Here is a 14,209-nt window from a genome sequence, read left to right as displayed (position 1 = left end):
TCAAAAATAGTTTTAATTCACCACCTTTCAGATGTATCATGCATGGAAGAGTGTTTTTTCAAGCCTACCACTTTCGGGATTCCCAATTTGTCGAAGAAAAATCCAAGCTTTTCTGCTCTAGAAGGCTCTGCTGTACTTTCCTGTAGAACGTCTTCCTGTAGAAACGCCTGTAGAGTGCGACAAGCGGGAATTGTTTAAGGAACTGTAGAGATCTCGAGAAAAAAGGGCAGAAATATTGTAGAGAACCATCGGTTAACTGATCTGGAAAGGGTTTCAGTTGACTGCAGTTGAATGGTGAGAGTTTCAGCTGAGCGTTGATTAAATTACTGCGTGATTTTTGGAGTGAGGTGGCACATACGTGTGCTGGCTTATACGACTGTTGTCTCCACTGCAGTGTAATTATGAATTGTAGTCCCCTTCTATTTGTTAATCAACTGATGCCCTGTTCACTGGAGTTCAACACATCTACCATTGCCGGTACTTTTCAACTTCCATGTGAATCTCATCCACGCATGCTACGTGATTTTTCAGGAGTGCTAGAGAAGACAATCGGTTGAGCCTTGCTAATCCGTGGCTTAATTCCACCATTCCATCAATTCATGCAGTTTTCAAATTAAATCTATGCAATAGATCAGTCACATACCTCGAAGTTGAATGGCTGCCGTGAGCTTTTTGCTGCTGCCTGCTCTGATTCTGCTGCTGCATGCTTAGTTTTTTTGATTGCATGTGGCTTGGCTGCTAATCCTTGATTGCTTTTCCTTGTGCAGGTGTCCTCTGGCTGGATCTGAGCTGCATGCAATCGTTTCCACGTTCAACTCTGCCCGTTCAAGCTGCTGCTGCTGCATGGTCACAAAACCAGAACTTCTTTTTGCCATTTCTCCCAAACGGTAGATCGGATTGATCTGAAACTCGGTGAGCATGTTCCTACCATCATTATGCATCTCCCATAGCAAAATCGTGATCAATGGATGCACGGATTTCGAGAAAAATGGAAAATGGCTGAAGATTTTAGAGCTTGATTTCTCGGAAACCGTGCATCGGAATCGGCTGAAACTACTTGGGTAGGTTACTATCACCCATGTGCATCTCCCCATGAAACAGGTTTTGAAACGGATGCACGGATATGGAGAAAATGCAAAAATGGCTGATGGTGATGGAGGCTGATTTCTTGGAAACCGTGCACCGGAATTGGCTGAAACTGCTCAGGCATGTTGTCATCAACCTTGTACAATTCCCCATAAAACGGTTTGTCAAATGGATGCATGGTTTTCAAGTTATGGCAAAAACAAATTTTGCTCTATGGATTTTTGCTTCAAGGCACTTTGCATGTGTTTGCATGGTATGACAAAATGAATTTTGGCTGTGATGCAGGTATGGAGATGATGGAGGAGGAGTTGGAAGATTGCATGAGGACTTCTGAACCCTTGAGGAAGCTACCATGTTCGCCAAACCATTTTTTGAAATGCATGCCTAGTTTCCCACAATTTCTACAGGAAGTTCTTGTAGAAGCACAATGAGAAGCACAAGGAGGTGGAAAAAATGATGGATGAAGGCAAGGGATGGACACACAAGTGCTTGTAGGCCTAATCAACAGATTCCCACCATTAGATTCACTTTTGAAATTGGATTTGGCTCGTCCAAAGGTTCTACAGGATGTTTCCTGTAGAAATACAGAGCTTCCTGTAGAAGGCAAGAAAATTCCTTTGACCTTGATTTGAGTGCTCCTCCTGTCATGAAACGTCCTTCTTGCAACCTGCAATGTCACTGCTGCAACATGAAATTATTCAATGGAGATTAGCTTTATTTTTCTTTTTATTTTTCTCTTTTTTTTTTGAAAAACAACTAGGGCGCCTCATGGAGGTTTTCACCCTAATTGCCTGCCCTGGGCGCCTCCAAGGGAGGTTTTCACCCAGAGATCTTATTCTCCTTTTTTCCTTTTTTTCCAACCCATTGACCGCCTCATGGAGGTTTTCAATCAATGAGCCAATCTAAGGTGCCTCCGAGGAGGTTTTCACCTTAGATTTCTATTTTCCTCTTTTTTCATTTTTTTTCTTTTTCTTTTTTTTCTCTTTTTTTTTTCCTACCCTACCCTACTTGAAAAACAAAATCATTTTCAAGTATAAGAATACTTCCAATGGAGCCATGTGCACATCGAGATTAGAGACAAAATGATGTGAAGGCTCAAAATGCATGCTTTGACAGGTATCCAGATCTCAGAGACCAAATGATCTGGCTTTGAAGGGATCAAACATAACTGAGGAAGAAAGTACCGCTGCAACTTAGTGACCTTCTGAAACCATATCTCAATATAGCTTTGATATCCTTGGTTCTTTTGCTGATCTGGATCATTCTTCATGTCACCTTCTATCATGACCTTCTGATCTTCTTCTTTTTGTTGATCTTTCTCTTGAATACATGGAAGATTTGATGGTAACCATGAAGGAACTCTCTCGATCTCTGATTCTGATCTCTTCTCTTCATCAAGTGCAGCCCATGGTTCTTTGATCTCCTCTTTGGAATCTTCTTTTGCTGGATGTGATCCTTCAATGCTTTCAAGATGATCTCTTTTTTGCAATGCTTTTCCTGAGCTATGGTGAAGATCATTGAGCTCAAGAGGAGTCATTTGGACATGTTGTGCCTCAGCTTTGCAATTGGGTTGAGCTACTCCATGGTATGGATTTGGAAATGGTATGGGTAGTTGAGTGGAGGTGTGAAATTGAGATGGAGATGGATGGTATTGTGGTTGGGTAGGCATTTGAGGTTGCCTTGGTGGAGGAGGAGGCGATGGTTGTGGATGAGCAGGTGGTGGAGGAAAATGAGCGGGATGAGAGTTGTACTGGGGCCTCCACTCCTGATAAGGTGCATTCCACTGAGGCTGTGGCTGAGCATAAGAGTGAAATGAATGAGCAACTGGTTGGGCATAATATGGATCTGTGAAGGAACAAGGAGGATATGACCAAGGAGGAGGTGTAGACCAGGAAGGATGAGCAGGGGGACCCCAAGAAGGCATCAAAGTGGCTTGATAGGGGTCATAATAGGTCTCGGGTGTCCTTTGCAGTTCCTGCTGGTAAGATCTAGGTCCATGCGGCCAACTTTGGTTCATATAATAGAGTGATTCAGTGGCTCCTTTGGCTCTCTGATATGCAACTTTGAATCTGGGTAAGGAAGGGCACTGATCTGTAGGATGGTATTCTTCACAGACAACACACACTTCTATGGAGTACAATGGACATTCATTCCTAGGATGCTTTCTAGTGCACCTAGGACAAAAAATGACCAAAGCCCTCTTGGATTTCTCTTGCTTCTGTTGGATCTGCAAGGTATCTAGTTGCATGGCAAGAAACTGCCTCATATCACTCTTGAAATCTTTGATCTGATTTTCAAATTCATCTTTGGACAAGATGTTGCTCCCAACATTTCTGCTTGTAGCCATTCGCTTAGAGGAATGTTTTCTTCTTCTTCTCCCCTAGAGGTTCTTCAAATATGTCTTGATGTCCACCCACGGGTTCTTCAATCACAGCCATCGAAGAAGAGAGAAGGCTGTGTGAAGCAGTGGGGGTGTTGTGCAATCATTTTTCTAACTTATCTCTACTCCTACAAGGCATGAAAGGAAATCTTTTTGATTGATTTTTGTTTTTTTCTACTTCTACCTGCAAAACTGAAATAGATTGAACTGCAACTAACTATCTTGCTAAAATGAAAATGCGGAATTGAAATGAAAGCAGGAAATGACTAATCTATTTTGCTCAAATGAAATTGCAGGAATGAAATGCTAGTCTACGCTTGCGGAATTGAAATGCTAATCTACGCTTGCAGAAATGAAATTGTGGAATTGAAATGCTAATCTATGAAAGCGGGAAATACTAATCTACTTTTGCAAAAACGAAATTGCATAATGGAAATGAAATAAACTACTTAGAAGAAGATTGTAGTGGAAAATAGAAGAAAAGCGACAATCACCAATACTCTGACGCTTCCCCGGAAACGGCGCCAAAAAGATGGTGGGCTCCAGTATTGTAGCAATAATGCTACAACTCCTGGAGCTTCCTATCTCTAATTTTATCAACCCGGTAGTTCGTACAAACTTGGAAGCGACGGTGCTGTATGCACAAGTACTAGCTCTTGTCGCAGCTGTCACTTGGTCAACTGGCACAAGTCCGCTAGGGCTCAAGCCAACTTCTATATGCTCTCAGAAGAAGCTTGCTAAATGATGGACGAAGGCTATCTTAAAGGAAATTAATCTATTTTGCAAAGATGAACTGAAAGCCAACCAAAACATGGAAACCCTAGTAAACCCTAATCTGACTAGCTTAACCTCTAGGATGCAATGGGTGGAGTGCAAGTGTCTGGAAATGATGCCATTACTTCTAATGATGTGAAATGCATGAAATTAAACTACTTTGATTGGAAAGAACATGTTTTTGGATTTTTGCTTAATTGGTTGGAGTGATGATGATTTTGTTTCTTATTAGGGTTTGGTTGTGCAGAGGTGGTGCGAAAGGAAGGAAAGTTTGGGAAAGGTCAGGGGGGCTAGGAGAGGTTCCAGGGGATCTCTAACATCATCCCACAGAAGTTCCACACGTCCAGATGTTCAGCAACCGAGTTTGCAGGCTTCTACAGGATGTCTGCAGGGGATCCTACAGAAGTCTCGGGATTTCTACAGGAAGGTCTGTGGTTGGAGTTTTGGGTGATGGAGGAGTGGAGGAAGTGTATGGGTGAATAGGTAGGATGGAAATGAGGCTTGTGATGGCTCAGGAACAGAGAACTAAAGTGGAGAAAGAGTGCATGCATGGATCTATAACTAAAATAACTATGTGGCAGCTTGCATGAAAGCATAAGACTGCGTTTTTTGGTGGTTGGTACAGCCCACACCCCCAATCTCTAAACAGAGATGGCAGTGAGTGCACTATCACCCTTTTCTTGACTCTAATGAATTACAATCCTCCTCCTCTAATCTAAACAACTAAAAGCACTTAAACCATAAGCTAATCCTACTTCAATCACACAAAACAAATCAAATCAGCAGACTGGAAATTCTAAATGCATGTGAAAACAAAGGAAATAAAGTGCTGCAAGGAAACAAGTAACGATACAAGGAAGAGGAGGTCTGTTGCTCTCAGGTTGGGCCCTAACCTCAGAGCTATAGCTCCCTTAAAAACTCAGAATTGAATCCAAAGCTGCCTGCCTTTATTGAATAATCATGAATCTAACATCATGCCAAAACTGGCTTACAAAAAGACTAATTGTCTAACCAAATTGACTAACTAGCTAATCCCAAAAATGACTAACTACTAGCTACGAAAATGACTACCAACTAGCTCCCCAAAATGACTAACTACTAGCTACAAAATGACTAACCACTAGCTAACCAAAATGAGGCCCTAAGCCTTCTTATTTATACAATTTGAGGACCCAACAGTCCTCCTAAAATTTAGGGACTTGGCTGCCCAAGACTTGTAGTTAACAGCAGTCCTACTTGACTTGCTTGGCTGCCCTTGTGCTCATTGATTTGGTGGCCTTTGAACTCCGAGCTGATGGTGGAGAATTCGAGGTAAGGACCCATAAATGAGGGGGACACCTTCCTACAAATCCTCTAGCTTGTTCTCCCACGAATTTGGCTGCCAAGTGCTCATTAAGACCTTCAATTTTGTCTCCAAGTTGACCAAAAAGGCTACACAAAGCACCCATTAGACTTGTTGGCATAATGACTAACCAAATTCACTCTATTAACATAAAAATAATCAAAAACATGCAATAAACCAATGAGAATGGTGGATTAAGTCAACTTAGGAGGTTGGATGAGCCCAAATAATTGTCCATTTTTGGGGCTCATCAACTTCTACAAATCTGTGTTGTGATTCATCAAAGGCTATGTTTTACACATCCATTACCGGATTATCCTCAAGGAAAATGGTATCCCCTTGTTCACTTTGGACATGCTCTGCTGTTGGAGATGGTGAAGCTTGTGGAGTGACCTCAGTTGGTTTTGGCATGAGGCCAGTGTCCTGATCCTATTTCGGATGCTCCATCTCTATGTTCATCTGTTCTACTATCGGTTCATCCTATGGAGCAAGTTCCTGTTCATGTGGCTGCTCACCCTATTCCTCCTCTAGTGCTGGTTCAATGTCTTCAACCTATATCGGTAGAGATTCTGGTATCTATGTGCTTCGCACTTCCTCTTATTTGTGTTCATGCTGCTTTTCGTGTTCCTATTCATTCTACACTTCCTTCTCTCTTTTGAGCAGCTCTTATTCTTCTTTGAGATTATGTTGTACTTCCAACAACTTCCTCTCCGCTTCTTTGAGTCTTTGTTTCTCCCTCTTTCTTTGTGCTATCCTGCTTTTGCGTTGTCACCTCTTTGCATATATCTCTAAATCTACCTTCTCCACAAGAGGGTCTTCCTTAAACTTGTAGCTTTGGTCCGTCTCTATGATTTCAACAATATTCCTCTTACCTTTGTCTTACACAGGTTTCATGCTTGTTGCTAGTGTTGTTGCTACTCCCTGTGGTGTTGTTACCTTAGGTGCTGCTAGTCACTCTACTACCATGCTAACTGGTTCATTGAGCCTAGAGGAGTTATAACAATATCTCCATGGGTCTTCCTCTGGTCAATGACACGCCATGTGGATCCAAGAATAGTACACTCTCACACAGTGGTCCCTGCATATACCATGTAGATCATATGGATTGAAAGTCTTGGTGTCGAACTTAAACTTCTTGAAGTCTTCGACCTCAACATCCGCTTCTTTCAAACTCCCGATCGCATACAACAAAATTCACAAAGGAAGTGTAGGCCATGGTGCCTTCTTCTTCCTGTGTAATCTAGCTGATAACCATGTCGAGATGTGGTATGCAACCTCCTACATGACCAACTTGTCTTTGGAAAACATAAAAAAAAACATGTGAAGCTTTCTCCGCGTTCTACATCCTCATGAAGGTGCCATCGAGTGAGGCGTACCAATATGCAATGTTCATCAATGCCTCCATTGTTGCCTCAGACATGCATGATTGATCTTGTTCAAAGATCATCGTGTACATAGGGGCGATGAAATGGTAAGATATTCTAGCCATTACTCCTTAGTAGTTGTAGTCCGAGAGCAACTTGCAATATACATTCACAGCACTCTCTGAATGTGTACATGCCCAACCCATGCTAGCAAACTATTTATGGGCACATATTTCATCGAGCACGTAGGTAGACATGAAGAATCTTGCTTGCTTATCCTTGGGTGGACTCCGGGCATTGGATACATGCAATTTCAGCTCGAGAACCAAAATGTCGAACCAGTTGAAAGGTTTTCCTTCACTTGCCAGCTGATTCAACATAGTAACCCAACTCTGCGGGAAGGTCTCCATACTCCTTTGGCCATACACGAAGCATGCAAAGATGACCAAGAATTGGTAAGCCTCCCTAAGTGTCTTCGTCCTCTATATCTGGTTGGGTGTTGTCCTGAAGCTTCCTCGCTTCTTTACCCAATGCTTCAAGATGTATCTTGTATTCATGCTACCTTTGGGAGTGTAGAATGGTACATCCATCCTGATCACCAGCAGTGGTAAATGATATATCTGTTGATAATCTTTCATCTTGAACGAAGAAAACTTTGCTCCACTGGCACTGCTCAGTATCACCATCTCAGGATCAGTGTGTGAGACAATCGAGTGGATCACATTGATGCATGGGAACACAGGAAAATTGCATGTAACCTTATACAATCCTGACTTATGAATACTGACAGAGACCTGTTAGTCCACAGGATGCTCCTCAAAGCTTCCTAAAAATATAATGTTGATGTCTTTCCATGTGATCTTAATGTCTTTCTCGATGAACAAGTGTGTGTCTTTGTACATGGGCGAGCTCATAGACATCTAAATATAGGTACCATAAAATTTTGTTGTGCTTAAAGCCATGAAAATGATCATTACTTGGGATAGAGAAGACTATGGAGAGGTATCTGGAATGAGATACTTGTCATTGGAATTATGGTGAATGACCTGTTGTGATTAGGATAGAACGAAAGAATTATTTTTATAAACCCTAGGTATATAAACCATAATATAAATACTATAAACCCTAAAATAACATGTTAACCATGTTTTATCATGGTTGATTTTCATATTGAGACAATCTTTGTCACCATGCGACATGTGCAATGTGACATTTGACTGTCAATTAATAAATCTAATGGATTGATATTATAAACCTAAGGGATTAATTTTAAGACCCAAGGTATTATAAAGCCAAGGGAATAATATTAAACCATAAGGATTAATATTATAAACCCAAGGTATATAAACACTAAGATAAATATGATAAACCCTAAAATAAACATCGCTGACCATGGTTTCCCGTGGTTGATTTCCATATTGAGAAAATATTTGTCACAATGCAACTTTAGACATGGTTGAACATGATTTATTTCCATATCAAGAAAATCCTTGTCACAATGCAATGTTGGACCATGGTTAACCATGGTTGATTTTCATATTGAGACAATCTTTGTCACAATGTGACATTTGACCATGGTTGACCATGCTTGTTTTTCATATCGAGATAATATTTGTCACAATGCAATGTTGGACTGTGGCTTATTTTCATATTGAGAAAATATTGGTCACAATGTGACATTCGATCGTGGTTGACGGTTATTATAAACCCAAAGCATTATATAAAACCCAAGTATTAAGATTATAAACTATATGAATAACATTATAGCTTAGGAATATGAACCCCTAGATTAATAAACCCAAGGGATTAATATTATAAACTGAAGGGAATAATATTAAACCTAAGGGATTAATATTATAATTCCAAAGTATATAAGCTCGAAGATAAATTTTAGAAACACTGAAATAAACATGGTTGACCATGGTTGATTTTCATATTGAGAAAATCTTTGTCAAAATGCGATGTTGGAGCATGGTTGACCATGGTTGATTTTCATTTTCAGATAATCTTTGTCATAATGTGACATTGGACCATGGTTGACCATGATTGATTTTCATCTTGAGACAATCTTTTTCGCAATGTGGCATTAGACGATGATTGACCATAATTGATTTTGATATGGAGACAACCTTTGCCACAATGTGAGATTGGAGCTTCGTTGCTTTTCATATTGAGAACATATTTGTTACAATGTGACGTTGGAGCATGGTTGACCATGGTTGACCATGATTAGAAACTCAAAGGATTTACATTAAACCCAAGGATTGATATTTTAAACCCTATAAATAATGTTAAACCATAGGAGTATGAACCCTTAGATTAATAAAATCAAGGGATTGATATTATAAACCCAAGGTATTTTACTAAAAGTCCAAGGGATTATAAACCCAAGGAAGTAATATTTAATCCAAGGGATCAATATTATAAACCTAAGGCATATAAACTCTAAAAAAAACATGGTTTACCATGGTTGATTTTCATATTGAGACAATGTTTGTTGCAATGTTATGTTGGACCCTGGATCACAATGGTTGACCATGGTTAATTTTCATATTGAGACAATCTTTGTCACAATGTGTCATTAGACCATGGCTGAACATGATTATAAACCCAAGGGATTTATGTTAAACCCTAGAACGAATATTATAAACCCTATGAATAATATTACACCTTAGGAACATGAACCCTTAGATTAATAAACCCAAGGCATTGATAGTATAAACCGAGGGAATTAATTCTAAAACCCCAAGGTATTATAAACCCAAGGAAATAATAATAAACCCAATGGATTAATATTACAAAATTAAGGTATATAAACTCTAAGGTAACTGTTATAAACCCTAAAATAGACATGGTTGATCATGGTTGATTCTCATATTGAGACAATCTTTGTCACAATGCAACATTGGACCATTGTTAACAATGATTGATTTTCATATCTAGACAATATTTGTCATGATAAGATGTTCGACCATGGTTGACCATGGTTGATTTTCTTACTCAAATTATCTTTGTCACAATGTGACAATGGACCATGGTTGATCATGATTGTTTGTCATATCAATACAACATTTTCCATAATATGGCATTGGAAAATGGTTGATATATGGTTAACAATGATTGATTTTCATATGGAGACAAGATTTATCATTATTTTATGATCCATAAACCATCGTGGATATTCAACTAGACACTTCATCACAGTAGATCTAATAATATTATATTAAAATATGAGATTCTACACTATCACAATTTTATTTGATTTCTAAATTTGTAAAATTAACTGTAATTAGTGCATGCATGTAAAAGTAAATCGAGTAGAAAAGTAGAGAACAAAAAAATAAACTAAGACACACATAATACACAATATATGCTCTGTGGGAAACCATTTTGGGAGAAAACCCAGGTGGAAGGTGAGGCCTCTTTGCTCTGTTTCTCTGTTTAGAAATACGGCTACAGATACAAAGAAGTAATACACGTGGCCTATGGGATGCTACAATGCATAAATCCTCTCTATCTTCTCTACCTCCTACCTCTCGAAATAATGGAATGCATCTTCTTCCTAGTGGCCCAATTAGAACACAACTCGATAGCGTATTCGAGGTTAATTTTGACAACATAAACTCTTAACTAGAATTACAAAATATACTCTTCTAGAGTTTTTCACATCAAAAACATGTGGGTAGATCCTTTTCCATGAATAATGGGGGTTGATGTGGCATCCTCCAGAACTATAGGTGTGAAAATAGGAAGGTCAACTTCTGAGTGGCATAATGTTTACATACAGACTCCGATTGATGTGATTATTGCATTGTTCGAAAGCTGTGTGTGTGTAAAATAACATCAAATGGTGAAGTGTTAAAGAAACAAATTTTTACCCACAAAAAACATCATTTTAATCCTCAAAATTCTCCCAGAAGGTTTGAGACCCCGTTTTGTCAAACTAGGCCCCACCAATAAAAACGGTACTGTGAGTTGATTCCTCCACTTTTTCCACTCCAAATGCAGTAAGATGGATGGTAAACAATATAATTATCCTATTAGATCATGTGACGTTGGACCATGATTGATTTTCATATTGAGAAAGCTTTTCTGAGAATGTGAGGATGGACCATGGTTGACCGTGACTATAAACCCAAGGATTAATATTATAAATCCTATGAATAATATAATACCCTAGGAATATGAACCTTTATATTAATAAACCCAAGGGGTTGATATTATAACCGAAAAGATTAATGCCAAAAACTAAAGGGAATAATATTAAACTGAAGGGATTAATCTTATAAACCCAAGGTATATAAACCTTAAGATAATGTTATAAACCCTAAAAAAAACATGGTACACCATCGTTTACCATGGTTGATTTTCATATTGAGGTAATATTTGTTACAATGTGATGTTGGACCAAGGTTGACCATGCTTGACCATGTTTGATTTCCATATGGAGATATTATTTGTGAAAATGCGATGTTGGACCATGGTTACCATGATGCCCAAGTTGAATATAATTGACCATCTCAGCAATAGTGAGCCATAGTTATCATTTGCTAATATATAAGTACTATACAAAGTAAAAATATCAATGTCTACTATGATGCCCATGTTGACTATAGTTGAGAATATCAACAATAGTCAACCATAGTTAACATGTGTTAATATATAAATATTATACATAGTCAATATATCAATATATAGAACCCTAATATATTAAATGTTAATAATGTTATATGTTATAATTAACCACAACTAGTGTAACAAGAATTAATGTTAGAATATAAATTAATTGTGGTTTAATATTTAACACCTATTAATAATTAATACAATCCTAGATCCATATTAATTCTCGATCAAATCTCTCAAGGTGAAAACCTCTTTTTTGAGCGCTAAACTTGAAGAAAATTTTACACCTCGAGAGATTTGATCTACTCGGAGCCTAATAGATCCATAGTTAAGATGGATCTAGGCTCGTTAATTATTAATTTTATTTTTTAGTTTAATTTTTATTTTTATATAATTTCATTGAGTCAAAACATTTAGATAACATAATATAACTCGACATTATGACAAATCTTCCATACTAGGATGGAGAGTGTCTCTTGGCCCAAAAATGTCATCTAATTAAATTAAAAAAATTATTTATAAAGTATTTTGATTGTGAAATGAGAATGAATTTTCAGCATGTGGTATTGATGAGCCATGGTATTTCCCATGGTATAGTATGGCCAATAATATCCATGGTAAAGTGGGGTGAGTATTCATGGTTAATAGTCTTGTTAATTGTAAGTATTATTTTGACATGAAATGAGTGATGGTTTTTGGGAATGTGGTATTGCCATCGTATTGGCCCATGGTATGGTATGGTTAATAATATCATGGTAAAGTGGTTGTGAATACCCATGGTTAAAAATCTTGTTATATTGTAAGTATTGTTTTTTTTTGTGCTTCTTAATGAAATTTAAATATGGTTACAAAAGTATTATTTTAATTTATATGGTGAAATGCATCTTAATTTATAGCTACTATTTATATCTTATATATTTTCATGTCATAGAGGTATAGATATATCGCAAAAGTAATTATATTTTTATTGTAAATTTAATAAAAATGTTATAAAGTTAAATTCAAATAAAATATTTAAAATATATTTTGAGTGTGAAATGAGATATGGTTTTTGGCATGTTATATTGATGAGTCATGGTATTTTAATAAAGTATATTTACAAGTTAATAATATCTATGGAAAATTGGAAGTGAATATCCATAGTTAAACATATTGTTATAATATAAGTTTATGTGCTTATTAACTAAATTTAAATATGGTTAGATAATAATTAGTAAAATGGATCTTAACTTATTGTTTCTACTTATATATTTTAATGTAATATGTATATTATGGTTTTTCTAATCTAAATAATTATTAATAAGTTATTCTTAATTTTATCAATAAAAAAAATTAAAATGTAACAAATTTGAATTTTATTATTTTGATTACCTTTAACTTTTTAAGGACATCACAACATCTCTCTTGGTATCTATATTAATTTAAAGTGACATGTAAATGTTTACCAATTTAAGTATTATAAATTAAAATGTAACAAATTTGAATTTTATTATTTTGATTACCTTTAACTTTTTAACGACATCACAACATCTCTCTTGGTATCTATATTAATTTAAAGTGACATGTAAATTTTTACCAATTTAAGTATTATAAATTGGACATATCAATATAAATTTAACCTATTAAGTTAACATGTAAAAATGTTTACAAACTTTGTTACATTACATCACACATTACCCCTATACTAGATTATAGAGGGCCTCTCACCTCAATAAATCCCTATTTGTTAGAATGCACAACAACATTAATAAATGTTTTTGTACACTCTATTAAAAAATATGTGTTAGATAATTATTAAAAAATATTTGTTACTATTAAGAAAATATTTGTTAGATAGCTATTCAAGATTATTTGTTACTATTAAAAAAATGTTTGTTACTTCTATCTCTTTTTTCAATTTAGAATGGTTTTTCATAAATTAATTATGATAATTAAGGTTTTTAGTACAAGATTTTTGTTATTTTTTATGATTTATCTTTAAGTTAAGAATTTCACTTTCTTATGTTTTACTATGTTATTTTTATTATTTAATTATCTAGTTAAATTAGTGAAAAAAGATATTTATTATTTTATTTTCTTCTATATAATTGGTATTACCTCTATTATTTAATTTAAAATTAAAATTATTGTCACCATCATTCCTTATTATTATTATATTTGTTAACAGAAAAATAATTTCACTCTAATTTTGAAGAAATGTGATAAATTATTTTTAAATAGAAAAACATAGAAATTCCAAAACATATTTTGATGAGTAGCGAGGGCTACATAGTAGCTAGCACTTGGTGCTTAACTTAAATATAGCTTCATTAAACCAAAAAATAATAAGTGCATGAAAATTTTATCACAAAAATAAAACAACTAATAAAATATTGTAATGTTGAATATGATCACCAAAAATTAAGAAATATGATTAACTAATATTGTTTTTATTAACATATATATACATTTAATACATACATTTATTTTATGTATGTTATGTTTTATTAAAATATATAATTTTTTATAACTAAATTTACTATGTTTTTAATATAATAATAAGCTATAATTCAAAAAAATAGAAACAATAGAAAAACAAAAAAAATAAAATGAAATAAAATTGGAGTAAAAAAATTAGTAACTCATAGCCCGTAATAAGAC

This window comes from Pinus tabuliformis, chromosome 6 (genome assembly GCF_031772625.1).
Source record: "Pinus tabuliformis cultivar Carrire ecotype Pingquan chromosome 6, CPIR1, whole genome shotgun sequence".
NCBI lineage: Eukaryota > Viridiplantae > Streptophyta > Pinopsida > Pinales > Pinaceae > Pinus > Pinus tabuliformis.
The sequence above is the reverse complement of the archived record's forward strand: the minus strand, read 5'-3'. Positions refer to the sequence as shown.